A 27,675-nucleotide genomic window follows, 5' to 3' on the forward strand; every position below is an offset into this window, starting at 1 on the left:
AACCGTTACAACTAAAAAAAACTAATTTTCCTTCCAAAAGGGGAAAAAAGAAATAATTACATACACAACACGTGTAAAAAGTATAAATAAAAAATGCTAATTAATTCCAAAAGAACTTTTTAAATAGAAAATAAATTTCACTTACACGTAAAATTATCAAAAGATAAAATCATTCAAATTAACACCGCATAATTTCTCTTTTCCTACATTATTCAAAAAAATGTCTTTTTAACACACAATAATTATATTAATAATACACACATACACACATTTATCTATCTATCAGTGTATATGTATACACATTTGAATAACAAAACTTTTTCTACACTTATCATCAGATAAAAGAGACCTATTTTCTAATAGCATTTTTGCCTTTAGAAATTATGATTTCTCTCCTTCTCTCTCTCATACAATCTATTTCTGATTCTTTATGGAGATTTGCGAATGACGTTTGTTGGTGGCAACGTTACTAGTTATAGAGAGTAAAAAAAACACCGCTTATTGCATCACGCCAAAGGACAATTAAGCTTACAAACGAAGCAACCAAACTAATCGTCATCCCCCCGAGCTATCGTGACACCCCCTTGTCCCTGCAATCGGCGACGGAGTGCTGGAGAGGGCGGGGGTGGGTGGGGGGACTGTAAACCTGTCATTATCCTGATTATTATTCCCGGCTGCTTAATCACAAGCTGTCGTTCGTGTCATTGTTTCCTGAAATTATTATTTCTTTCACTTTTCGTTTCTCTCACCCTACCCCCCCCCCTCGACCCCTCCCACAACCCTCTGTTTAATTCGAGGCGCTAGGGCCATTATATAATCGAAGGGAAGAAATTAAACTTTAGGACATATTAAGTGGATGGAGTCAAACTGAAATATTTATTTCAATTGAACTTTATATATATCCGTTTGTAAACAGAAAATCAGGCTGAATTGGGTTTATTTTCAAATGAACGCGAAATATTTTATTATTTCTCCGCAATTAGTTTAATTAATTTAATTTGATTTTATTCAAAAACTCTTTACCGCACTAAACAAAGAAAAATATTTTTAATTATTTAAATACAACTTTTCTCAAGAATTCTATTCTCTTAAAAATTTGAAAATTCCTTGCTGAAATTAAATTATTGTTAATAAAATTTTAATTGAATTTCTCGACAGAATTTAATTATTTTCAAACATTTTGATAAAATTTACACTGGAAAATAAATTATTTTTTTTATTTAAAAATTCTTTGCAAAAATTCAATTATTTTCAAAGATAATAAAAATATACGGAAAAATTTAATTATTTTCAAAACTTTGAATAAAATTTTACTTTTTTTTAATTAATTTGAATAAAATTGTTGTTCACAAGTGCTCTTCAAAAATACTTTACTTATTTAATAGTCTCCAACCTTTGGTAAAAAATTAAAAATTATTAAAAATTACCAAAAATTCAAAAAACCGAATTTTTTTAAAAGCAACATTTTTTCTTCTTTTCTATGGCATTTAGCTTTATTATTTTTGTGCTCTTCAAAAATACTTTACTTATTTAATAGTCTCCAACCTTTGGTAAAAAATTAAAAATTATTAAAAATTACCAAAAATTCAAAAAACCGAATTTTTTTAAAAGCAACATTTTTTCTTCTTTTCTATGGCATTTAGCTTCATTATTTTTGTGCTCTTCAAAAACAGTTTACTTATTTAATTGTCTCCACCCTTTGGTACAAAATCAAAAATTATTAAAAATTATCAAAATTAAAAAAACCGAATTTCTTAATATTTAACATTTTTTCTTCTGTTTTATGGCATTTACCTTTATTTTTTTTGTGCTCTTCAAAAACACTTTACTTATTTAAGCAGTGTGTTTAACAAGGATTGAGAAAACAATTCGCTGACTTTTTACTAATTTTATTTCCGCTTTCTTGGAACAAAACAATGGTAACTGACATATTTAACAATAAATTAATATCTAATGATAGAAACAAACGATAATAAAAATCTTTTAAGTTTTGTTAGTTGAAAATAATTTTTGAATCACAAAAATTTTAATTTTTGTATAAATTTTTAGAAATTTCCCTGACTTTCAATGAAATTCTCTAAAATTCCCTGACTTTTCCATGACTTTCCCCTGATTTCCCTAACTTCCCTGACCGTTAGACACCCTGGAAACCTAATTTTTTTTAGAATTTTAAATAAATTATTATTTACAGAAATAAGGAAAAGTTAATGTATCGTTTTACTACTCCTTATAATTCAAATATTTTCAAAGCGAATAAAAATTCAAGGAGAATCGAAGATTTTTAAGTATTTCAGAAATAGCTTTAAACACTAACAACCTGAATTTTTATTGTAATTCTAGAAATTTAATAATTTTTTAATACTTTTGATAAAATTCCCTGACATTTCCCTGACCAATTTTATTGTCCCTGAATTTCCTGATATTCCTGAATTCAAAAAACCCTGATAATAATAATATTAGAGGGTTGCTACAAAAATTTAAGTTTTTTTCTCCAAGACTTTTCTCTTATTTAAAAAAAAATTGTTATTTTAAAATACTTTTTTTTTAATGAAATTTCCTAACTTTTCCCTGATTTCCATAACGAATGTATAATTTTAGTTGAATTTTTTCTTGTAAATTTCATTTATATTTTATCAATTGAACCGTTGGCAAATAAAATTATTATTATAAATCTTATAAATAAAATATTAATAAACCTTTAATAATACTAAAAAAATTTGGCCAACTGATCTCTTCTTAATTAATCTTTTCAAGATAGAACAAAGCCAAACGAAAATTTATATTCATCATCCACAAGGAATCGACTACACTAAAAACTTCTCATCTTGCCAAAATAATTTGGTTAAACACCAAAATTTCCTCCTACTGACAAAACGATTAAACTTTCTCAATTACAAACTAACAAATTTGTACCATTCTTTTCTCCACAAAAATTTTTTCCTACAAACAAACATTTACCACCATAAAAATAAAAGTTCACCACCCAAATTAAACATTAATTCTCAAATACTCAAAGTAAAGGGAAAATTTCCAACAAAAACCCAAATTAAATTGCTCAACTATAAACTTTATTAGTCGCAGGGAAAAGAAAGGAATGAAATTTCAAAGATAAGTGACATTAGGATCAAAGGTGTCAGAATAGAAGGTTTTTGATGATGAGAAGGAACCAGACGACTTGACGAATCCAAACGGGGGTGTAGGAGGAAGAAAAGAGAGAGAGAGGGGGGGTGGGGGCGATCTACCGCAGAATATATAAAATAGCGTGGCGTGCCGGTTAGACTATATGCTCTAATTTTAGGCGATTGCCTCGCTCCCTCACCAAGGATTATAATTAGATACAGAAATACCCGACAGCCACCCACTCTACACTCACCATCAAAAAAGAGAGCCACGCAAAACACACGGCACTAACACTGCAATATTCGTTAGAGCGCAAGAGAAAGAAAGCGAGTGAGACTATAAGTGAGAGTAATAGAGAGAAAGAGAGAGATTGTTCGCATTACCCGGCGCGCAGAATTCTAATACACCCGCGATATTCTCCGGGGCCGAGAGGCTAATTTTAAAAAGGGGAATATATACACGATTATCTTAGAAATCTTGCGGCCATTCTCAAATGTCATCGACAACGATTATTGGCCTTCGATTCAAAGGATATATCTCTCTCTCTCTCCTCTGTAACAAATCTTTGCAACATTTTCTCAAAAACACTTTTATACAATATTCTCTATTCATTCGAAAATGAGATTCATCTGATCTCTCATTTCTACAGCAATATGGTTTATAAACAAAATTTATAAAATTACTACCAATCCTAACACAATTTAAAATTTTTTCATTAAAGAACAAAAAATATATTATTCGAATAAACAAATAATAAAAACAAAATAATATTTTTTTAAAGTACTTAATTCTCACTTTATTAATTTATAACGAACTCCCACCTGCCCCTTCCAAATTACAAAAATAACACCAACAAAACATTTTTCTCTCTAGTTAATTCATCATCATTAAAATAAATTAATAAAACAAAAAAAAAAAAAATTAAAAAATTAACAATATATATAAGAGCTGAAAAGAAAAATTAAACAAATGAATTCTTTTGACGCACGAGATGACGTAATTCGAGAGCAGATAAAAAGAATCAACTGGCAAAAACTAATTTTCTCAAGACGTCAAGAGAGTTTACAAATTTTTGTAAAAAAAAAAGGAGAAAAAAAACTATAATAGTTATTTGAGACCGCAGTAAACATCTAGAAAATTAACTCAAGTGTAAACAAAGAGAACAAGAAATTACTTGTTCAATTTTTCCAATTAAGATGGGAAAAATTCAATTTGCTTGAAAAGAAAATCTAATAGAATTTACTTGCTATTACTTTCGTCTTTCCATTCAATCCATGGTGACATACAAAGCCACCGACTATCGACTCAATGCCACGTTAATTTCTCGTCCAGAGGGGAACAAGTGGCCCACATATTCCAAACCGTTTGCAAAATAGGGGAGTTTAGGTCAAAGTTAAAATTAAGCCTAAGAATCTTTTATATATCGAATTTTTTTAATTAATCCAAAGACTACATAAATCCCTCAAGTCAAATTAGAATCTTAAACATACCATCGTAAATATTTATCATCGAAATTAAAATTTCTATTTTCGAAAAAATATTCAGCGAATGCTGAAATCAAAGTTAAAATGTAATCAACAATTAAATCAATCAATATTATCAATGTATAATTATTTATCTTTTATTAAATTATTAATTAAAATTTTTTCTAATTTCAATGATTTTCAATATCTACTATTTTAATAAAATTTCCCAAAAAGAATTCAAATATTTAAAAAAAAATTTAATAAAATTGTATGCAAACATTTCATTATTTTCATAAATAATAAAAATTTCACAAGGATTCAATTATTTTTATAAATAATAAAATTTTCTTAAGGAATTCAATTATTTTCATAAAAAATAATTTAAAATTCTAGAAAATAATATTGAAAATCATCAAATTTTTGCAAAGAATTTTATCACAAAATTTGATGATAATAGAATTCCTTCAAAGAATTTTATTATTTAGGAAAATAACTGAATTCTCGCAAAGAATTTTATTAACATTTTTTAAAATTCTAATTAAATGCTTTTGAAGAATTTCTTTAAATTTTTTTTTAAACTAATGGAATTTCTTTAATAATTTTCATTGAAAATTTTGAAATCATTTGAATTTTATGAAGAAGAATTTTATTAAAAATGAATTAAAAATAATTAAATTCTTGCGGAGAATTTTACTATTTATAAAAATTGTTTCGAAGAATTTATTAAAACTTTTGGACATAATTGAAATTTATGGAAATATTTAAAAATATTTGAATTCATGCGAGGAATTCAATTAAAATTGTTTTAAAAATCATTGGATTTTTGTAAAGATTTTTTTTTTTTTCTATTGAAAAAAATAATTGAATATTGTTTAGAAGGATTTTACTATTTATAAAAATAATTAAAATGTTTCGCGAGAATTTTAAAAAATTTTTGAGAAATAATTAAATTGTTATGAATAATTTTATAGAAATATTTTTAAAAAAATGAAATTTTTTCGAGAAATTCAATTAAAGTTGTTTCGAAAATAATGGAATTTCTGTAAAGAATTTGATTAAAGTTATGTATATTAAAAATAATTGAATTCATCACAAGAATTTAATTATTTTTTGAAAATAATTGAAAAATAATTAAATTATTTCATGTGTAATTTTATTAAAATTTGATTAAAAATAATTTAATTCTTGTGAAAAATTTTACTATTTGTAAAAATAATTGGAATTTTAGAAAATATAAACAGTAATAATTAATTTTGTACTTAATAAGTGAATTTTTTAAATTTTGATTATGAAATTATTTTAAAAATTTATATTTGAAGATTAAAAATATTTGTAATTTGCATAACAATAATAAATTGAATATCATGTTCCGCGCGTAAAATTTTCTAGTAATAATATAATATACAATCTATCTAAAGATAACAAAAAACAAAAGTATAAATAAAAGACAACTTCAGAGTGTGAGGGACAGAAAAAGTGAATGAAAGATTGAAAGAACATTCAAATTAATTTAGTTAATTAATTAATTACTGTAGTAATTAAAATTACAATAATTATAATTCATATTAAAATTACTACAATAATGAACATTACGATTCTTATAATAACCAACATCATAGTGTTTACAAAAATTAACATTATAATTAGTATAATAATTTATACAGTAGTTATTATAATAATTAACATTAAATTAACATAATTATTATCATTATAATTATTATGATAATTAACATTAGAATTATAATAAATAACACTAAAATTATTATATTATTCAAAAAGATTTTATTTTCTCTCCCACAAATAAAATTTTCGTCAAAAATATCATCAGAAATTAGCGCAAAAATTAAAAATACTCTCCAACCGAAAAAATCAACAAAAATAAAAGAAGAGTCCACAAGAACCAAGGAAAAGTAATTCCCGAAATTTTTTTTTTAAATTCGTCTGAATAATTAATTGGCCGGCGAACGAAATCATGGTTTGTGCGAACGAGCGATGAGGCAGCTGTTAGTACCCTCTATATTCCCCTGTCAGACGATATTCTAGTCTAATATAGAGGGATAGAAGAAGACAGAGAGAGAGCGATCGAGCACCCAATGTGGCGGGAGTAGGGGGGGAGGGGGTCGTCAAAATTTCGGGGGTAGCAACCCCCTAATGCCGTAGAGGTAATTATTATACGAACCCAATCGATACTTCGATGAGAGAGACTCAATGAAAAAGAAGAAAAATAAAAAAAGAAAACGAACCACTCGGAACTTTGGACGAGTCGACTTGTTTTAACCGTTCTCGCGCCTTTCTGTTCATTTCTCGACGCGACGCATCCGTCTTTGGGGTTGCACGCACTCGTAAATTCGTTAGTCAAAAAGAACCCCCCTCCCCCCCCTTTTTTTTCTCTGTCCCTCTATGTACTTGTGTATATAGAAAGCACTGCTGTTTCACTTTGAGGGAAGAAATCAAATATTTCTGTGAAGACGATTATCACTAGAGTGAAAATCCCTAAAGTCCTTGTATACAATCAAGGATTTACTTTATGGATCAAGCGTATTATACTTTGTTCATCATAGAAAATATTTCAAATTAAAAACGACTTCGTACGTTTAGAGTAAACTTTAACTATATATTTCAGTCAGTTCGATTAAAAAAATACTTCTCTCTAAATTTGAATTAGTAAAAATATTTACTAATTAAAATAACGACTGACTTTTTACTTTTCAATTAGTAAATTTTACTAATAAATAGTAACTGCTACTAATTATTTAGTAAATTTTACTAATAAATAGTAACTGCTACTAATTTATTAGTAAAATTTACTAATTCAAGAGTAAAAAGTCAGTCGGTAATTCAAATTAGTAAAAATTTTTACTAATTTAAATTTAGAAAATATAGTATTTATTATTCGAAAAAAAAAATTAATAAAGTAATTTTTACTATATAGTATAGTAATAGTCTTCATTGTAATATCCGAAATGTTCGGAAATTCGAAGCATTTTTTTTTTAATTTTAATTATTTTAGCAGTAAATTTTTCTACTTTGCTAAATAATTGCTAATTAATTTTTCAACAATATTATCTTATTTCTTATTCTAAACATAATTTTCGCAGCTTGGAAAAATACAGAATTTCATCAATAAGCAGAATAGCCAAAAGAGTAAAAAATTTTTTTGCAACTTAAAAATAATATTTATCTTTTGTACAACATATTTTTTTTATTTAGAAAAACTTTAAGAATAGTAAAAAAAGTTGTCTTTCCTTAAATTAAAAAATTAATTTCATATAAACTCGAATTGCAGGCAAATTTTGAAATTTTAGTTTTCAAGTAGGTGAATTTTTGTAAACTACTTTTCGAATTACTTTTCAAAATAATTGATTTTAAAGTAATAAAATAATTTAATTTAAAGAAATTAAATAATTAAATTGAATAAAATAAAATAATTTAATTTAAATATATTTAAAATAAACAAATAATTGAGTAAATAAAATGATTTTAAAATTATTTTTAAGTTTTTAAATAAAAATTTTGTAATTTGTTTTTTTCTAAATTCCAAAAAAATGTGTTGACAAGAAGACGTATTTTTTCTTTCAAGGGCATAATAAAGTTATTGTTTTTAAAAACTCACTCGTTGCTGGTGTAAATGTGACCCTCAACTGAGAATTGATATAATCGAAGTTGACAATTTGTTGACTATCTTCTGTAAATATAAAAATTTTTATTAATATACCGAACTTAACACAATTTTAATTTAAAATTTCTTCAGGTTTAATTTACTACTATTACGTCTCTTAATTATTAGTTTTAATTAGTATCTGAATTTTATTCTCTAATTTTCAACTCATAATTTTCTATTGTTAAAAAAAGATTTTTTTAATTTTTTACAATTTTTTAAAAATGTTAATCTCTTCATTTTTAATTAATTTATTCTTCATTTATAATTAATTTATTTATTCTTTATTATTAAACAATTTTTTCTTCAACTTTTTATTCAATTAATCCACTCTCCATCTACTCCCAATTAATCCAATATTAATCGATCCAATATTTATTATTCCACTCACGTAATTAATTTAATTATTAATTAACCCCCTTCTAATTGATTTATTATAAAAATTACTCTACACTCTTAATTGACACAGTAATAATTAATCAAACCCTTAATTAATCCAATGTCAATTAATCAACTCTCAATTACACTTTCCTCATTTAATCCACTCTTATAATTGATCTAATTTCTAATTTAATCTAATGAAATTGCAAATAAATAATTTATTTTCTGTTTGAAATTAATTAAGAGGCAACTTTCATGGAACAATTTAAAATTTTTCGGAATCAATATAAGACGTGGAATTTCAAGCTCACGCAACCTATACCAAGAATCACCCCTCAAGGAATTCCATTTATCGACATTGACAAAACTCAGAAAAAAAGGGAAGGAAAAAGTTTCTTTCCTCATAGTATAAGTAAAAAGAAACCGCTGCAAAGTTAAAGCTGAAATTTACGTATTCATTTCACTCATTATCCGCCATATTGGATTCGCTTTTTGGATTTTTTAAAATCTAATGTTAGATTTTTGTTAAAAAAAACACTAAAAAAAAACTCTGTGATACAAGTTTGAATTAAAAATTAATTTTAAAAAACATTAAAATATTTATTAAATTAATAAAGATTTGCAGAACTTGTTCGCCATATTGGATCCTCCATTTTGAATATTAAAAGTCTGATGTCAAATTTGCGATGAGCGACCCTAGAAACCCCAGAGTTCTCCACTTGAGAACGCCAAGATCGTCACTAGATGGCGTTGGATCTGGTTTTGTCAACCACACTGCCATCTAGCGATGACCTTGGCGTTCTCAGGTGGAGACTAGCATCTCCATATTGGATTTCAAAATATTCGTAATTCCATGTAATTAATTTTAATCAGTCATTGAATCTAGAGAGTTTAATTATTAATGCAAATAGCTTTCAATTTTTAATTTACTTGTAATTTGCAATATTTTTTATGCCAAAGATCCTAAAACTCAAACTAAACAGCCAACTATCAGAGAAGAACAAATTTTGCCGTTAACTTGAAACTTTACTAAATATGATATACATCTCAGCATATTTATCAAGAAAAATAAGAAACTTATCATAGAAAATAAAAAACTAACTATTAACAAAAGTAAAAATCTTACTAATGAATAGAATATCCAAAGAAAATAAAAATTACATTAAAAAAAACTAAAGATCTTACTAAAGAAAATAAAAAATTATATTAAAGAAAATAAAAATCATATTAATGAAAATAAAAAAACGTTTAGCATTAACCTCGAAGATACATAATATCCTTGAAAGAGGTTTGCGATATATTCTTTGCGAACGGTCCCACAGCCCAAATGATTGCTGGTTGAAAAAATCAGCCGAGTGTGACAGGAGCCGTTTCACTGTGGTCGCAATCGCACACTGTTGAAGAAGAAGGAGGAGGACACAAGTAGGAGTAGGAATCATGGTCTCTAATTTTTACGGTGCACCATATCATGGTCCGGCTATATTTACAAGTGTAGCCGGTCATTAAATCCGATAATTAATCACAATCGTCTCTATTAACGGGTGGGTTAATTGCTGTTATCCGCGCTTTCGAGTCCGCTGTGACCACCAGGATGTCACAGAAGAATGAGACGGTTCCATCCCTCCTCCTCCCACCCCTCAACCCCCTTACATGTGTATTATCACCACTTCCTTCGTGCAAAAATTTTCTCCAAATAATAACCACAAATTAACTTATATACAGTTAGGAATAAATAATTATTAAAATTGAAAATTGTCGCATTAATTGCTAATTTTGAGAAAGGAATTAAATAAAATTCTCAAATTGAGACAAAAAACAAATCAAAAGTGTTGCGATGCAACACTTGGTGACAGTATTATCAGGGCTTGAACCAGAGAAACTATTTAAAAATATGGACTTTACGAACCAAAAATTAAAAATTACGGATCGATTATTATTTTGTACCATTTTTAACTAAAATTCTTCTCTAAATCAATTAATTTTAATAATTTTCAAAAAAAATTCTTTTTGAGAATTTTCAAATCCATTTCTTTAAAAAACAATTTAACGTGAAATTTCGATTATTCGGCAATATTTCAATTAAATATATACCGTAGAAAATAAAAAATTCAAATAATTTTTAAAAAACATTCAATTATTGCTAAAAATTCAAGCTATAATTGTATTACAATTTTTAAAAATAATTGTATTCTTGACAAGAATTTTGTAAAAAAAATTTTAAATAATTGAATACCTACTAAGAATTTTGTTCTTTATGAAAATATAATTGAATTCTTACGAAGAATTTTGTTATTTATAAAGATAATTGAATTTTTGTCAAGAACTTTATTAAAAAGATTTGAAAATAATAAAATTTTTGCAAAGAATTTGATGGTAATTTTTAAAAATTATTGAATTCCGGATAAAAATTTTGTTATTTTTAAAAATAATTGAATTCTTGTTAAGAACTTTGTTCTTTATGATATAATAATAATTGAATTTTTCTAAAAAAAATTTTGATAATTATCAAGATTTTTATTCATTAGTTATGAAACTAAGCGAGTTATTACGAAGGTATTAGCAAAAAATTTATAAATAATTGAATTCCTGGGAAATTTGTATTGTTTATGAAAATAGTTAAATATTTGCATAGAATTTTATTATTTTTTTTTTTTTTTTTTTTTGAATAATTGAATTCTTTTGGAAAACTCGAACTCGATAATAAAAGTAGACTAAGTGATAAAATCATTATTAATTCAATTATTATTTTCACGAATTTTTAATTAAAATTCTTCTTATTAAAATCAATTATCAATTATTCTTAATAATTTTCGAAAAAGTTCTTTGACAATTTTCAAATCCATTTCTTCACAATATTGAATTTTACGAAATTTTAATTATTTGTAAATTCTTCAATTAAATATAAATTATAAAATAAAAACTTCAAATAATATAAAAGAAATTCTCTAATAAACTTTTTAAAAAAAATTAATTCCACAGAATTATTAATTAACAATATGAAAAATTCAGATTTTCAAAGATTTTAATTTGAATCCTTTTCAAAAATCAATTATTTCTCAAAATTGACGCTCTAATGCTTTTAATATTCAATTATAATCTTAAATTTAAACTGAAATCCATTTTTAAATTAATTTTTATGAAAAAATTCTACTAGCATTCAATTATTTACATGAAAAAAAAACAATTTATTGAATAATTGCATGTTTCTTAAAATTGAATTCTCATAAAGAATTGTATCAATAAATTTTTAAATAATTGAGTTCTTTTGACGAATTTTAATAAAATTTGTAAGAACAATTATATTTTTTCGAGGAATTCGATTAAAATTGTATTAAAAATAATTGAAATTCTGCAATGGGTTTTATTATTCATAAAAATAATTGAATTCCTAATAAAAATTTTATTATTTACCAAAATAATTGAATCCCTGTAAAAATTTTATATTATTTATGAAAATAATCGAGTTATTACGAAGCTATTAAAAAAAATTTATAAATAATTGAATTCCTGTGAAATTTTTATTATTTTTTGAAAATAATGAAAGGTTTGTGTAGAATTTTATTAAATTTTTTTTAAAATAATTGAATTCTTTTGGAAAATTTTATTAGAATAGTAAATATTTCTATTAAAAATCATTGAATTGAGGAAATTTTATGAAAATAATTGAAATTTTGACAAGAATTTTATTAAAATTTTTGAAATAATTGAATTTCGGAGAAGAATTTAAATATTTCTAAAGATAATTTAAATTTTGACGAGAATTTTTTTTTAATTTTTGAAATAATTAAATTTTTGGGAAGAATTTAAATATTTCTAACAATAATCGAAATTTTTATGAAAATTAAAAAAAAAATTTTGAACATAATTGAATTTTTTGCGAAGAATTTTATTAATTTTCAAAATAATTGAATTCCTACCATCATTTAAAATTTCTCTAAAATTATCCAAATTATATCGTACAATTTACGGACTTTACGGACCTTTTTCAATTAAATTACGGACTTTACTGGCCTTTTTTCAAAAAATCGGACTTTTACGGACTTTAAGCAAAGTTACGGACTTTTACAGGATTTACGGACCTAGTTCGAGCCCTGAATAGAATTTCTTCGAAAAGAATTCCCTTGAAATTCTCTTCACGACAATTGAAAAATTTTTTCCAAAAACAAAATTCTCGATAAGTATTAAGAAACAAATGGAGAAAAAAGAAGTAGATGAAGAAGAAGTTGTAAGTAATACACACGCAACTGAAAACGAACACATTGACAATTTCATTGTGGGATACTTAAACCCTCTCGCACCGAGACAAACAGACACATAAAAATCTAGCACTTTTCTTCCAATATGTGTGTGTGAGTGTGTAAATATATATATAAGGAGAAAGAGGAAGCTTATATGTGCGAGAGTGGTACACAGCCATCTACTTACTTTAGTGGTCAGCGCGGAAGAAAAGAATTAGCTAGACGGGGCGCGTCTCATCTAGGTCACCCACACGCGTTTCCGGTTATCCACTATGTATAAAGCTCCTTGGGCAACTAACACATGGAAAGACCCTCATTACGCCGAGTGGTGGCGAGGGGGTTGAAGTACAAGAGGCGAGCGTTAATTAAGAACAGACTCGCCACCCCCTAAGTAAGGAGCACTGACCAACCAACCCCCTCCCCCCCTTCCCCTCTCTCTCTCTTTCTTCCATCTTTGGTCGCCCTCAGTCGCCGCCGCAAACACCACTATGACCTCGCACCCTCCCGACGCTCAACCTCGAGTATAGAAAGAAAAAAAAAGCTCCAAAGAGTGAGAGTAAGAAAGCAAGAGAGAGAAAAATAGAGAGAGAGAGAGAGAGAGAGCAATAGAGAGAAATAGAGAGAAAGATAGAGATAAAAAGGAGAGAGCTTTCGAAAAAGAGCGAGTGAGCTGGATGAATATACAGTCTTCTAAAAATCGAGAGAAAGAAGGGAAAAAGAAAATTAGCTAAGACCCGGTAATATGCTGTATTGGACGACGACAGTCGCCAACTGAAATGAAAGCCTCTGCTTAAGTTTTTCTATATTGGTCGATCGCAAGGAGATCTTCGATAATGAAACGAATCGGTTCGACCTTTTGAATTTTTACGATGGACTCGCATTTATCGAGGGCATATCAATTTTATTTTTATATTTCCTTTCGAATTCTCCTTTATTTTTTACTTTCCCGAGTTATAAAGTTTTTATATTTCAAAGTTCCTTCTCTTCTATTTTTTTTGTCATGAGCAAATGAAAAGCTTTTTAGATAGCGATTCAGGCATTTAATTTTTTTCTCCTAATAAGAAAAATATTCCTTAATTTCTTCATTAAATTTTCTCCTCATTAATCTATTATTAAATTTTTCCAATGCTGAGATCAATTTTTAGGGTTTTCACAGGTCAGGGTAATCAGGAAAATCAGGAAAAGAATATTTGGGAAGGGAAATCAGAAAATAGTCAAGAATTTTTATTAAAGTACTGGAAAAAATTGAATTTCGGAGAAGGTACAAATAATAAACTCTTCTACGAAATTCAATTATTTTCAAAAATTTTAATAAAAACTCTTGTCAAACTTACAAATATTTACAAAAATTTTTCCTCTATTCAATGATTTTTAATATCTACGATTTTAATAAAATTTTCCAAAAGAATTCAATTATTTAAAAAACATATTGATAAACTTCTAAGCAAATATTAAATTTTTTTCACGAATAATAAAAATTACAAAGGAATTCAAATATTTACATTTTTTTTATAAATTTCTTCGCAATAATTCAATTATTTTCATAAATAATAAAATTCTTTACAAAGATTCAATTATTTTCATGAATAATAAAACTCATCGTAGAATTTCAATTATTTTCAATAATTTTAATAAAATTCTTAGCAAGATTTCAATTATTTTAAAAAAATTTCCTCAATTCAATGATTTTTAATATCTACTATTTTAATAAATTTTTCTAAAAGAATTCAATTATTTAAAAAAAATTTAATAAAATTCTAAGCAAAACTTTAATTTTTTTCATAAAATAAAGAAAATTTCACAGGAATTCAATTATTTACAAATTTTTTTATAAATTTCTTTGCAATCATTCAATTATTTTCATAAATAATAAAATTTTTACAGGGATTCAATTATTTTGGAAAGTAATAAAATAATTTTTAGAAATTGAATTATTTTCATAAATAATAAATCTCATTGCAGAATTTCAATTATTTTTAATAGAATTTTAATCAAATTTCTCGAAAAATGTAATTGTTCTTAAAAAATTTATTAAAATTCGCCAAAAGAATTCAATTATTTAAAATTTTATTGATAAAATTCTTTATGAGAATTTTATTTTAAGAAACATAATATAGTGTTTTTTTGTATTTAAATAATTGAATTCTAGTAGAATTGTCTAATAAAAATTGATTTAATAATGGATTTCAGTTAAAATTTTTGATTATAATTGAATTAAATTTTTTATTTTAATTTTAATTTTTTAAAAAATTTTTGATTATAATTGAATTAAATTTTTAATTTTAATTTTAATTTTTTTTTAATTTTTAATTTTTTTAATTAAATTTTTAATTATAATTGAATTTATTAAAAATTATTGATAATTGAATTCTTTCGAAAAAATGTAATAAAATTTTTGAAAATATTTACATTTTTCGAAGAATTTACTTAAAATTGTTCCAAAAATAATTGAAATCCTGTGAAGAATTTTATTATTTTTTTAATTGAAATCCAGTAAAGAAATGTATTAGGTATTTATGAGAATAATTGAATTCTTGCAACGAATTTTATTGCATTTTTTAAAAATAATTGAATTCTTCCAACGAATTTTATTACATTTTCTAAAAATAATTGAATTCTTTTGAGACATTTTGTTAAAATAGTAGATTTTTAAAATAATTGAATTTCAGCAAAGAATTTTATTATTTGTTAAATATAATTGAATTCTTGCAAAAAATTTTTGAAAATAATTACATTTCTCGAGGAATTCAATTAAAAATTTTTCTATTAAAAAAAAAAATTGGATTCTTACAACGAATTTTATTACATTTTTTTTTAAATAATTGAATTCATGTGAAAAAATGTTATTACTTGTAAAAATAATTGAATTCTTGCCGTGGATTTTATTAAAATGTTTGTAAATAATTAAATTAGTTGAAAAATTTTAAGAAAATTTAAATTATTATAAGTTGTTAAATTTCATAAAGGTTTAAATTTGTAATTTTTTGAAAATCTTCATTCCTATGAAGTAAACAATGATTAAATATTTATTTAAAAAAGAATTTATTGATGTTTTCGAATAATTTTACAATTAAAAAAATTCGTAAATAAATGTAATAGAACATTTTTTTTGAGTATATAAACATTTTTAGAGTGAATCAGAATATTCTTGAAGGTCAGGGAAAAAGTTAAAATTTTGTCTGGCAAATCAGGAAAAAACAAAATTAATTTTTTATGGCAACCCTGATTTTGTAATTTGACTTTGACTTTCAATTCGATTTTGACATTGAGTTTTATTTTCACTCAGACTTGCACTTTGACTTTGAAAATCAAAGTGATAATGAAAGTCAATGTCAAAATCGAATCGAAAGTCAAAGTCAAATTACAAAATTTAAAAAGTCAATGTCAAAACTGAATCGAAAGTCTAAGTAAAATTACAAAATTTGAAAACTAAAAGTTGTAGACAACTTCAAAGTCAAAACCAAATCGAAAGTTAAAGTCAAGTTACAAAATCGCACCCCTCGCTATCTCAACAGTATAAATATAAATTCGATAAAAAAAATATCAACGAAATAGGAAAACAAAAACAAAAATTTCCCACCTAAATTAAAAAATCACATTTTCTCCTCAAATTTCCACTCATTCAAGTTAATTACACTGAAAAGCAAAAGATCTCCAAAGTACTCGAGCTTCATAAAAAGACACAACACGATTAGCCCTTTATTGCGTGACTTAATCAAAGTAATCACATACCGACGCGCTCGGTCGATAGAAGCATGCAACTTTTCATGTGTTCCCCTCCTCTCTCTCTCAACATATATACTTGAAACTATAGTAATTCAATGGCTGAAAAGTGCGTGCGATTAAATGCAAGTGCACATGTACAGTGCACCCTATATACTATATATATATATACATAAACTGTCGCGAGTGCCTCACAATATACTCGAAAAATGAACTCTCAAGAGTAACTCTCACTCACTCTTTCCCCCTATTTCCTCTCTGCAAGTTCATACATGCGAGGGTGAAGCCAAAAATAACTACATATCGTATTGCATAAAAGCAAAGGAGGGAAACCCATCATACTCTTACACACTTTTGTTTTTGATTCATATTCCCCTAAAGACCTCTCATTCACAAAATAATCTTTCACATTCTCAAGCATCTATTACCTTTATTTTTGAATAACTTTTAATTTTCTTCTCAAAAGGAAAAACAAAAATGACAAAATTTAAATTAGTAAAAATGTGTACTAATTTTTTTTATTTCTCTTTACTAAAACTAGGGCTGATTATGTTATGTCAGTTCTACTTCGACTTTCATTTTGACTTTGAGATTTTTATTTTCACTTTCATTTTTGCTTTCACTTTAATACTTTTATTTTCACTCTCCTTTCGCCTTCACTTTCATAAATTTTTATTTTCAATTTCATTTTATTTTCATTCACATTTTTATAGATTTTTATTTCCAATTTCATTTTATTTTCATTTACATTTTGATAGATTTTTATTCTCACTTTCATTTCCACTTTGACAGATTGTTATTTCCACTTTTATTTAAACTTCCGCTTTAATAGAGTTTTAAATTAATTTAATATAATTTGGATAATAAATTTTAAAGAAATTACAAATCATTACAGAAATTTAATTATTTTCAAAAGTAATAAAATTCTAATCGCACAAATTTAATTATGTTTAACAATTTTTAAAAATTCTCGTCAAAATTTCAATTATTTTTAGAAATAATTAAATACTTCTCCGAAATCCAATTATTTTCAAAAATTATAATAAAATTCTTGGCAAAATTTCAATTATTTTCAAAAATTTTCCTCAATTCAATGATTTCTAATAGGTATCTACTATTCTAATAAAATTTTCCAAAAGAATTCAATTATTAAAAAAAATTTAATAAATTTCTACACAAACCTTTAATTATTTTCAAAATATAATAAAAATTTCACAAGAATTTTATTTTTTACAAATTTTTTTTTATAAATTTCTTCCCAATAATTCAATTATTTTCATAAATAATAAAATTTTTACAGGGATTCAATTATTTTCGTAAATAATACAATTCTTTTAAGAAATGCAATTATTTTTATAAATAATAAAATTCTTTATAAGAATTCAATTATTATCAATAAAATTTTAAACAAATTCCTCGAACAATGTAATTATTCTTAAAAGTTTTATTTATCTAAAGAATTCAATTATTTAAAAATTTATTGATAAAATTCTTCATGAGAATTCAATTTTAAGAAACATGCAATTATTCATTAAATTGTTTTTTTTATTTAAATAATTGAATTCTAGTAGAATTTTTTCATAAAAATTTATTTAAAAATAATAAAAATTTCACAGGAATTTTATTATTTACAAATTTTTTTTAATAAATTTCTTCGCAATCATTTAATTATTGTCATAAATAATAAAATTTTTACAGGGATTCAATTATTTTCATAAAAAATAAAATTTTTGCAGGGATTTAATTATTGTGGTAAATAATAAAACTCATTGCTAAATTTCAATTAGGTATAATTTTAATCAAATTTTAGGAAAAATGTAATTATTCTTAAAAATTGTATTAAAATTCGTCAAATGAATTTAATTATTTAAAAATTTATTGATACAATTTTTTATGAGAATTCAATTTTCAGAAACATGCAATTATTCAATAAATTGTTTTTTTGCATATAAATAATTGAATTCTAGTAGAATTTTTTCATAAAAATTGATTCAATAATGAATTTTAGATAAAATTTTACATTATAATTGAATATTAAAAGCATTAGAGCTTAAATTTTTAGAAATAATTGAATTTTGAAAAGGTTTCAGATTAAAATCTTTGAAAATTTGAATTTTTTATATTTTTAACTAACAATTCTGTAAAGTTAATTTTCTTTGAGAAAGTTTAATTGCGGATTTTTTTTTTTTAAATTATTTGATGTTTCTTTCTAATTTATATTTAATTGAATTTACGAATATTTAAATTTTTTTTAAATTGAAGTGCAAACAAATAAATTTAAAAATTCTCAATGAACTTTTTCAAAAATTATTAAAAATAATAGATTCATAGAAGAATTTTAGTTAAAAATACAAAAAAAAAATTGAAATTTTGATAAGTTACAAATTATTGCAGAAATTCAATTAATGAAACTGAAAAAGAAAATCTATCAAAGCGAGGGCAAAAATATTAACGAAAATAAAAATATAACAAAGTGAAAGCACAAAAAAGTGAAAGTAAAAATGAAAGTGAAAATAAAAATCCATCACAGTGAAAGTAAAAATGAAAGTCGAAATAGAAATGAAATTAAGTAATCCAACCTTGGGGTAAAAATATAAAACTAAATAAAATTAATAGTATTAATCATTAATTTTATTTCAAAAATTAATAAAACAAATTGGCTATTCCAAATATTTACTAATTTAATTTCAACAAATTTAAATTTCAACAAATCATATTCAGAGAAATTGGCCTTTAAACAGACGAACCAAACACTTTCCTTAAACGATGATAAACAACTCGAAAAATACAAATCATCTTTAAGATTGAGAGTAATAATTCAAATATACAAAAAAAAGTATATTATTACCCAGACTCTATTATTTGATTACTTTATTATAGAAATACGGTTCTTTAAGATGATAATGCATCATCTTGAATTTTTCCATCCCAAAGAAATTACACGATAGCAGTAAATTTAAACCCCATTAGGGATAAGAAGAAGAAAAAAAAGGAAAGAAAATTGCTATAGCATGAAAATAAAAACCTAATTATGCAAATATTTATTTACATTATGCAAGAGTTTTCTGCAAGGAAAAAATGTAAATTTTTTTTACAGTTAATTTTCATTCCCTATTTGAATAATCAGTGAGATATAAATATCACAAATATAGTTTTTCCTCTTCTACTTTCAAAAAAAAAAAAAAAAAAAATTTTCATTTCGCGAAACACATATTGATGATCACATGGTGGCAAAAGTACACACATGTTACGATTGATGCACAATGGACATATATATAAAAGTAAGAAAAAAAAATGCCATCCAACTGTTCATCCCCCCAAGCGTTAGAATGAAGCTGGTCCTATAGCCAAAGGGGCGAGTAGTCAATTGTTTCCAACAGGTTTGTAAGCTTTTGTTTCAGTCAGTTCTCATGCACAACAGGACTGGTCACTATATTGCGCCCGCTTTGGCCCTAAAATTGTTTGAACAATGACCTTTCGAGCCGTTACATTTCACTCGAAAGCTAACGACTCATTATCCATTATATGAAGTAAAAGGGATAATCAATAAAGTGTTATTTTTAAAGCATATATGTATCTAAAGGACGTGTGAATGGCAGCTGTTAAAATATATTTTAGCCTTTGATGAGAATGACTGATGCTATAAAAACCCTCTTTAGACAAATATTTTTATTGTTTCCAATTTTTAAACATCATGGCCAAATTTTTTGTTTCTCTCTTTTTGCCCTTCACATATGTTTGCAAAAAAAAAAATTTGTACCTTAAAAGTAGAATCAAAATTTTCTATATTTCTTACTATTTTTCCTGATTTTTCGCTGATTTCTAGACAAAATTTTAAATTCTTTCCTGGTTCTAAAAAAGATACTGATCCACTCTAAAAATTATCATATACACCAGGACTCGAACCAGTGAAAGTATTTAAAAATACGGATTTTACGGACCAATTACTGACAAAAATATAACCCGTCCGATTCAAATTAGACAACATTTTACTTAAAACTATAAATTAAATTTTTTATAATAATTTAAGTTTTCATAAAATTTTTCAACAAATTTAATTATTTACAAAAATTTTAATAAAATCCTCGGCAACAATTCAATTATTTTTACAAGTAATAACATTTTTCACATGAATTCAATTATTTAAAAAAATGTAATAAAATTTGTTCTAAGAATTCAATTCTTCAATTATTCAATTTTACGAAATTTCAATTATTCGTAAATTATTTAATTAAATAAATATTAAAAAATAAAAACTTCAAATAATATAAAAAAATTCAATAAAACTTTTTCAAAAAAAAAATAATTTCAAATAGTTTAATTGAATTTTTTTATATTATTTGAAGTTTTTATTTTAAATTAAATATTCAATTATTATCTAAAATTTTAACTGAAATTAATTATTAAATCAATTTTTTTAGAATATTCTATTAGAATTAAATTATTTAAATAGGTACAAAAATAAATAATTTATTGAATAATTAAATATTTTTTAAAATTCAATTCCCATAATGAATTTTATCAACAAATTTTCAAATAATTCAATTCTTTCGACAATTATTTTTGAAAAATATTTAATTTTTGCGAAGAATATTATTACTCTTGAAAATAATTAAATTTCTCCAATAATTTGTAAATTTCCAAAATTAAATTTTTTTTTCGTATTTTTAACTAAAATTCTTCTATGAATCTATTATTTTTTAATAATTTTTGAAAAAGTTCATTCAGAATTTTCAAATTCATTTGTTTACAATTTAATTTTACAAAATTTCAATTATTTGTAAATTCTTCAATATTTAAATATATATTAGAAAATAAAAACTTCAAATAATCTCAAGTAAAAAAATTCTCAATTAAACTTTCTCAAAAAAATTAATTCCACAGAATTGAACGCCTTGATGCAAGAACCAGACGCCTGGTTCTTGCATCAAGGGGTTCAATTGTTAGTTAAAAATATGAAAAATTTAGATTTTCAAATATTTTAATTTGAAACCTTTTCAAAATTCAATTATTTCTAAAAATTCACGCTCTAATGCTTTTAATATTCAATTATAATCTCAAATTTTCACTTAAATCCATTTTTACATCAATTTTTATTAGACAATTTTACAAGAATTCAATTATTTAAATACAAAAAACCAATATATTGAATAATTGCATTTTTATTAAAATTCAATTCTCATAAACAATTTTGTTAATAAATTTTTAAATAATTGAATTATTTTGACGAATTTTAATAAAATTTTTAAGAATAATTACATTTTTCCTAAAATTTGAGTAAAATTATACCTATAAAGAATAATTGAAATTCAGCAATGAGTTTTATTATTTACAACAATAATTAAATCCCTGTAAAAATTTTATTATTTATAAAAATAATTTACTGATTGCTAAGAAATTTATACAAAATTTGTAAAGAATTGAATTCCTGTGAAATTTTCATTATTTTATGAAAAAAACTAAAGTTTTGCTTAAAATTTTATTAATTTTTTTTAATATAATTTTATTAATAAATTTTTAAATAATTCAATTAATTTGACGAATTTTAATAAAATTTTTAAGAATAAATACATTTATCGAGGAATTCAATTAAAATTTTATTAAAAATAATTGAAATTCTACGATGAGTTTTACTATTTATGAAAATTATTGAATTCCTAAAAAGAATTTTATTATTTAGAAAGACAATTGAATCCCTGTAATAATTTTACTATTTATTAAAATAATTGAACTATATTGCGAAAAAATTTATAAAAAATTTGTAAATAATTGAATTCTTGTGAAATTTTCATTATTTTATGAAAAAAATTAAAGTTTCGCGTAGAATTTAATTAAATTTTTTTTAAATAATTGAATTTTTTTGGAAAATTTTTGAAAATAATTGAAATTTTGACAAAAATCTAAAAAAAAATTTTAAAAATAATTGAATTTCGGAGAAGAATTTAATTATTTCTAAAGATAATTGAAATTTTGACGAGAATTTAAAAAATTTTTTAAACATAATTGAATTTCTTCGAAGAATTTTATTACCCACTTTTGAAAATAATTGCATTTCTGCAATTATTTGTAATTTCTAATACATTTATTTGCGAATTTCTGTAATTGTAAAATTATTCGAAAACATCAATAGTTTTATTTAAAATAAATATTTAATCATTATTATTTTTCCATAGGAGTTAAGATTTCCAAAAATTTCAAACTCAATCCTTTTGAAATTCAATAACTTACGCTTATTTAACTCAGAGACAACTAGGCTTTTTATTTGATTCAAGTAAATTTTTTTTTGTTCGAATAAAAGTTCTATATTTATCAAATACAATTTTTACTCAAATCAAACAAATAACCCAGTTGGCTCCGAGACAAATGAACATTTATTTAACTCAAATAAATTATATATTTGGTCCAATCAAAATTTTTCTCTGGGTTCATATAAATTAGAGAAAAACAAAAAATTCCCACCAAAATTACAAAAATTTCAAAATCGATTTTTCTTTCACGAAAAAATTGCTACTTTTTCTGTATACTCGCGGAGATTAATTTCGTTAATATCAAGGGGAACATAAAGTATGGATGAGAATCACTGAGACTGAACTTGCGACACAACGGACAAATCCGCAAATTAAACAAACACCTTATTGACGCGCTGATCCTCAAACGGCCTTCGCGCAATAGCCCCTACGAGTGAAAGAATGGGATGAGAAAGCGATCTTCACCCTGGCAAATTTTCTACCAAGGGGTGAAAAGAGCGAAAGTATATATGTCCGGTAGGCATTTCTCTTTTACAACAAAAGAAAGATAGAGAGAGAGAGAGAGTGAGAAAGAGAGAGAAATAGGGAAGCTTGAAGACAAGGGCGATCCCAATGAACGAATGGTGCCGCATGCCGGGTCTTAGCAAGACTTAACGAATATTGCCGTCAATATCCAGAGACTCTTTATCTTCTTTTTCTAATTTCTCTTTGTCTTTCGCTCTCAAAATCTCTTTCTATACTCATATCATCTCAATGACACCTCTTCTTTCTCACTGTGTTCGAAATTCTTTATTAACTCTGCCACTAATGAATCGAGAGGAAATTTTAAAAATAGACGTAGACGTACTGTGCACTTAAACTGCTTAAAAGTAGTTTTATAATAGTTAAACTATTTTAAAAATCGTTTTACAGTAGCTAAACTTTTTCAGTTACTATTAATATTTTTCTGATAGTTGAATTATTTAAGAATACTATATAAATATTCTTCTGATAGTCGAATTATTTAAGAAAACTAGTAATATTTTTCTGATAGTTGAGCTATTTAAGAAAACTATTAATATTTTTCTTTACAGTTGAACTATTTAAAAACCTTTTTAACAGCTGAACTAATCAGAAATTACAATAGTTAAACTATTTGAGAATACTATTAATATTTTTTTAATAGCTGAACTATCTAAAAATACTATTAATATTTTTCCGATATTTAAAATATTTAAAAACTTTAACAATAGATAAACAATTTAAAAAATTTTACAGCAGATAACAATATTGAAAATAGTTTTAAAATAGTAAAACTATTTAACAACTTGAAAAGCAGTTGGAATGTTTAAAAAGTTTTACAACTTTTATACAGTAATTGAAATATTTAAAAAGTTTTAGAAAAGTTGCAGTAGTTGAACTATTTTAAAAATAGTTTTACAATAGTTGAACTGTATTAAAACTTTTGACTATAATTAAACTATTTATAAAGTTTTACAACAGTTGAACTATTATGAAAATAGTTTTACAATAGTTTAATTATTGAAAACTGTTACTATAGTTGAACTATTTAAAAAGTTTTTGAAAACAGTTAACCTATTCAAAAATAGTTTTACAATAGTTAAATTATTTTCAAATAGTTTTACGATTTTGCCAAATTATCGGTTCACGAAAGTTGCATTGAGGTTAATAAATTTAGGTACGATTTTGTAATTTGACTTTGACTTTCGATTCGATTTTGACTTTGAATTTTATTTCGATTGTGACTTTTACTTTCATTTTCACTTTGACATTGACTTTGACGTTAAATTTCATTTCCAAATTGAATTTCACTTTAACCTTCACTCTGTTTTTTAGAGTCAGAGTCAAATTCAGAATGAAAGTCAAAGTCAAAATCAAATTACAAAATCACCAGAAATTAATTTTACCGACCGTAATTTAAATTTTACCAAGTATCATTTGAGACCTAAATTTGAGCCCAAAATTTTTTTTTTTTTTTTTGTAAAATGTAAAATGTAACCGTTTTGCCATTTAAAACATTAAACATTCTACAGAATTCCATTTCTGTAAAACGGTAATTGGATCAAACATCAGTTGTGTAATTTCACTAAAGACAAATTCGATTAAATAATTCGGTCCAATTCGATCAAAGGAAAATACGAATAAATAAAATTCCATGTCAAATTAAGTAAAATTCGTAAAGTAAAGTCCGCAATAACATTAATTGACAAAAGTAAGCAAACCAATTAAAGGGAAATACTAAGAGAGGAAAAAAGAGAGAGAAAGGGAGAAACACTTAAGGAGATGAAAGATGACATTTAATTAATTAGATCGAAAGCCATCAGAAACCACAGATTTTTTCCCTAATTTGATATGGTTTTAAATTCATTTATACAAAAATTCTCTTATTGGACATTTCGAGTGTACATTTTGTACAATTCCCTTTATATAGACACAATTTCGTTTCGCTAAAGGTCAGAAGGAGTCATTTTGACGACAGGTCGGGATAAATTAGTGACGCTAATGAAGATTGAGCTCGCCTTGTCTGGTTAAACAAACACAGAGAGAAACACAAAATAAGAATGAAAGCGAGAATGAATGAAAGAAAAGAATAATGAAGGAAAGAAAGAAATACAAACAGAAAGAATGAAGGAAAGAATAAAATAAAGAAGAAAAGAAATAAAGAAAGAAACTATGGAAGAAAGAATGAAAGAAAGAATGGAACAAAGAAAGAAAGAGAGAGAGAGAGAAAGAAAGAGAAAGAAAGAAAGAAAGAAAGAAAGAAAAATGAAGGAAAGAAAGACTATAGGAAAAAAAAAGAGGGAAACCAGGATATTAAAGAAAAGAAAGAATGAAGAAAAAATAAAGGAAAGAGTTAAAGAAGGAAAGAAAGAAAAAAGAAGGGTAAGAGGAAAAACGAAGCAAAGAAAGAAGGAAAAATGGAAATGAAAGAAAAGAAGGAATGAAGAAACGAAAGGAAAAAAGCAATGAAAGAATGGAGAAAAGAAGGAAGGAGAAAAAGAAAATGAAGGAAAGAATGAAGGAAAAAGAGAAATTAAAGAAATGAAAAAATGAAGGAAAGAAAGAATGAAGAAAAAAAAGAATTACAAAGAAAGTGAAGATTAACGTATAGAAAAAACTGAGTAAAATTAAAACAAGGACAAAAATGCGTCCAAGAGAATATGTGAACAACATGTCATTCGTTACATGGCGAAGAGTATAGAAAATTAAAGGAGAGAGTTGATGAAGAGCATAGAATGGAAACAAGAGTGGAGGGCGTCTTATAATTCTTCTTTGGAACACACAACACTTCTCTTTCTCTCTCTTATTCCACTTCTAATTAAACGTAGGAGAGGCTTAGTAACACATCCGAAAATATTGCTCCCTTTCTTTTTACCGTCTCTCCTCTCTCCTATACAATTTCCTTTATTATATCGCTAGCGAATTTCTCCCTCAATTTTCCGCCTCTCTATTTTTTTAATTTTTAAAAAACATCTATCCCACTTTCCAATTAACTCAATGCTTTTCTTGGTTTTCTCATTACTTTCAAAAAAAAAAAAAAAAAAACACTTTCTTATTTTTACACAAACAAAAAAATTATTCTCAAAAGTATCAAACACCGAACAAAAAATTTATTTTATTCAAAAAATTATCTATTACATAGAGAAAAAATTTTACCAGCTAATTAAATTTCAAACAGCTAATTTAGTTTAGTTAATTTAGTTAAAAATTAAAAATTAAAAAAATTAAATTAATTAAAAAATTATTAAGTTAATTCAATTCAGACATTCGCTGTTTCAGAGAAACTTATCTCTGTTCCAGGTAAAGCTTCTTTTCCGTGTATCAAATAAATATTTATTTAAATCAAGTAATTAAAGGGGTGTCCTGGTAGATTGGATTTTTACATTTTTAACTCCAATAGAAAATTTGCATCAACTTTGACTCCCGCCCCCTTAAATCAAATAAATTGTATTTGAACCAATAATTTCAGTATGTTTGGCCCAAAATTTTTAGCCCTTGAAACAAAAAACCATTTAATTGACTTAAATTAAGATTATTTGATTCAAATAAATATTTATTTGATAAGGAACTATTTAAAAAATACGTAAAGCTTTCAAGGGGGTAGGGGGGAGTCAAGTTTACATGGAGGGGAGGGGGTTAAAATTTTTTAAAAAACCATTACGTATTTTTTGAACGACTCCTAAATAAATAAATTTGTTTACATTTTTGTTTTTTTTTTCATTTTGTTTATTTGAATTAAATAAATTTTTTCTCAGTAAAATTAATAAAAGAAATACTCTAAAAAAAATACTCTACATAAAAAAATTGCTCAATAAACACCGGACCATGCGAAAGCTAATTTAAAAATATCACTTTATTTATAATCACTTTTTTCTCAAGTGGTATATATCCAAGGAGTGTATTATAAAAACAAAAAAAAATTTGTTGGCAGATGCTTCTCAATTTTTCTTTTCTTTTATATTTTCGCTATTGGAAAGCTGTGCGCGGTGTGCTTAGATGAAAAATAAAAAAAAAATAAATAAAAAAAAACAAGACGTCAGCAATAATAATTGTTTTTGAGCCGGCAGGGACAGGTGGGGAAAATATGCATGAGTCGTGAAACTAAACCGTAGAATTAACAGCATTCGTTGTAGACGCAAGGACGTTCAAGTTTGAACGAAAATAAAAATCCCAGCACATAACTTAATTATAGCTAACACTGGCGCAAACTAGTTCACCGAATTACGAGTATATATAATACACATAATACAATCCCTCCTTTCTCTCTCAAATTAAAAACAATAATCTCAGCAATTTATTAATTTTTTCCAAAAATCAACATAGTTAATAATTTTTAAATT

At 24.7% G+C, this 27,675-nt stretch overlaps 1 long non-coding RNA gene across 2 annotated transcripts in view; it reads right to left on the reverse strand.

Moving 5' to 3' along the window:
* The window catches only part of LOC122504385, a 167,751-nt gene that overhangs the window by 85,481 nt on the left and 54,595 nt on the right, over positions 1-27,675 (reverse strand). For both annotated transcript variants that reach the window (XR_006301828.1, XR_006301827.1), the window contains one exon: positions 8,200-8,271. This is a non-coding gene — a long non-coding RNA (uncharacterized LOC122504385). The remainder of the gene's footprint in view (positions 1-8,199; positions 8,272-27,675) is intronic.

This window comes from Leptopilina heterotoma, unplaced genomic scaffold (assembly GCF_015476425.1).
Source record: "Leptopilina heterotoma isolate Lh14 unplaced genomic scaffold, ASM1547642v1 Lhet_294, whole genome shotgun sequence".
Classification (NCBI taxonomy): Eukaryota; Metazoa; Arthropoda; class Insecta; order Hymenoptera; family Figitidae; genus Leptopilina; species Leptopilina heterotoma.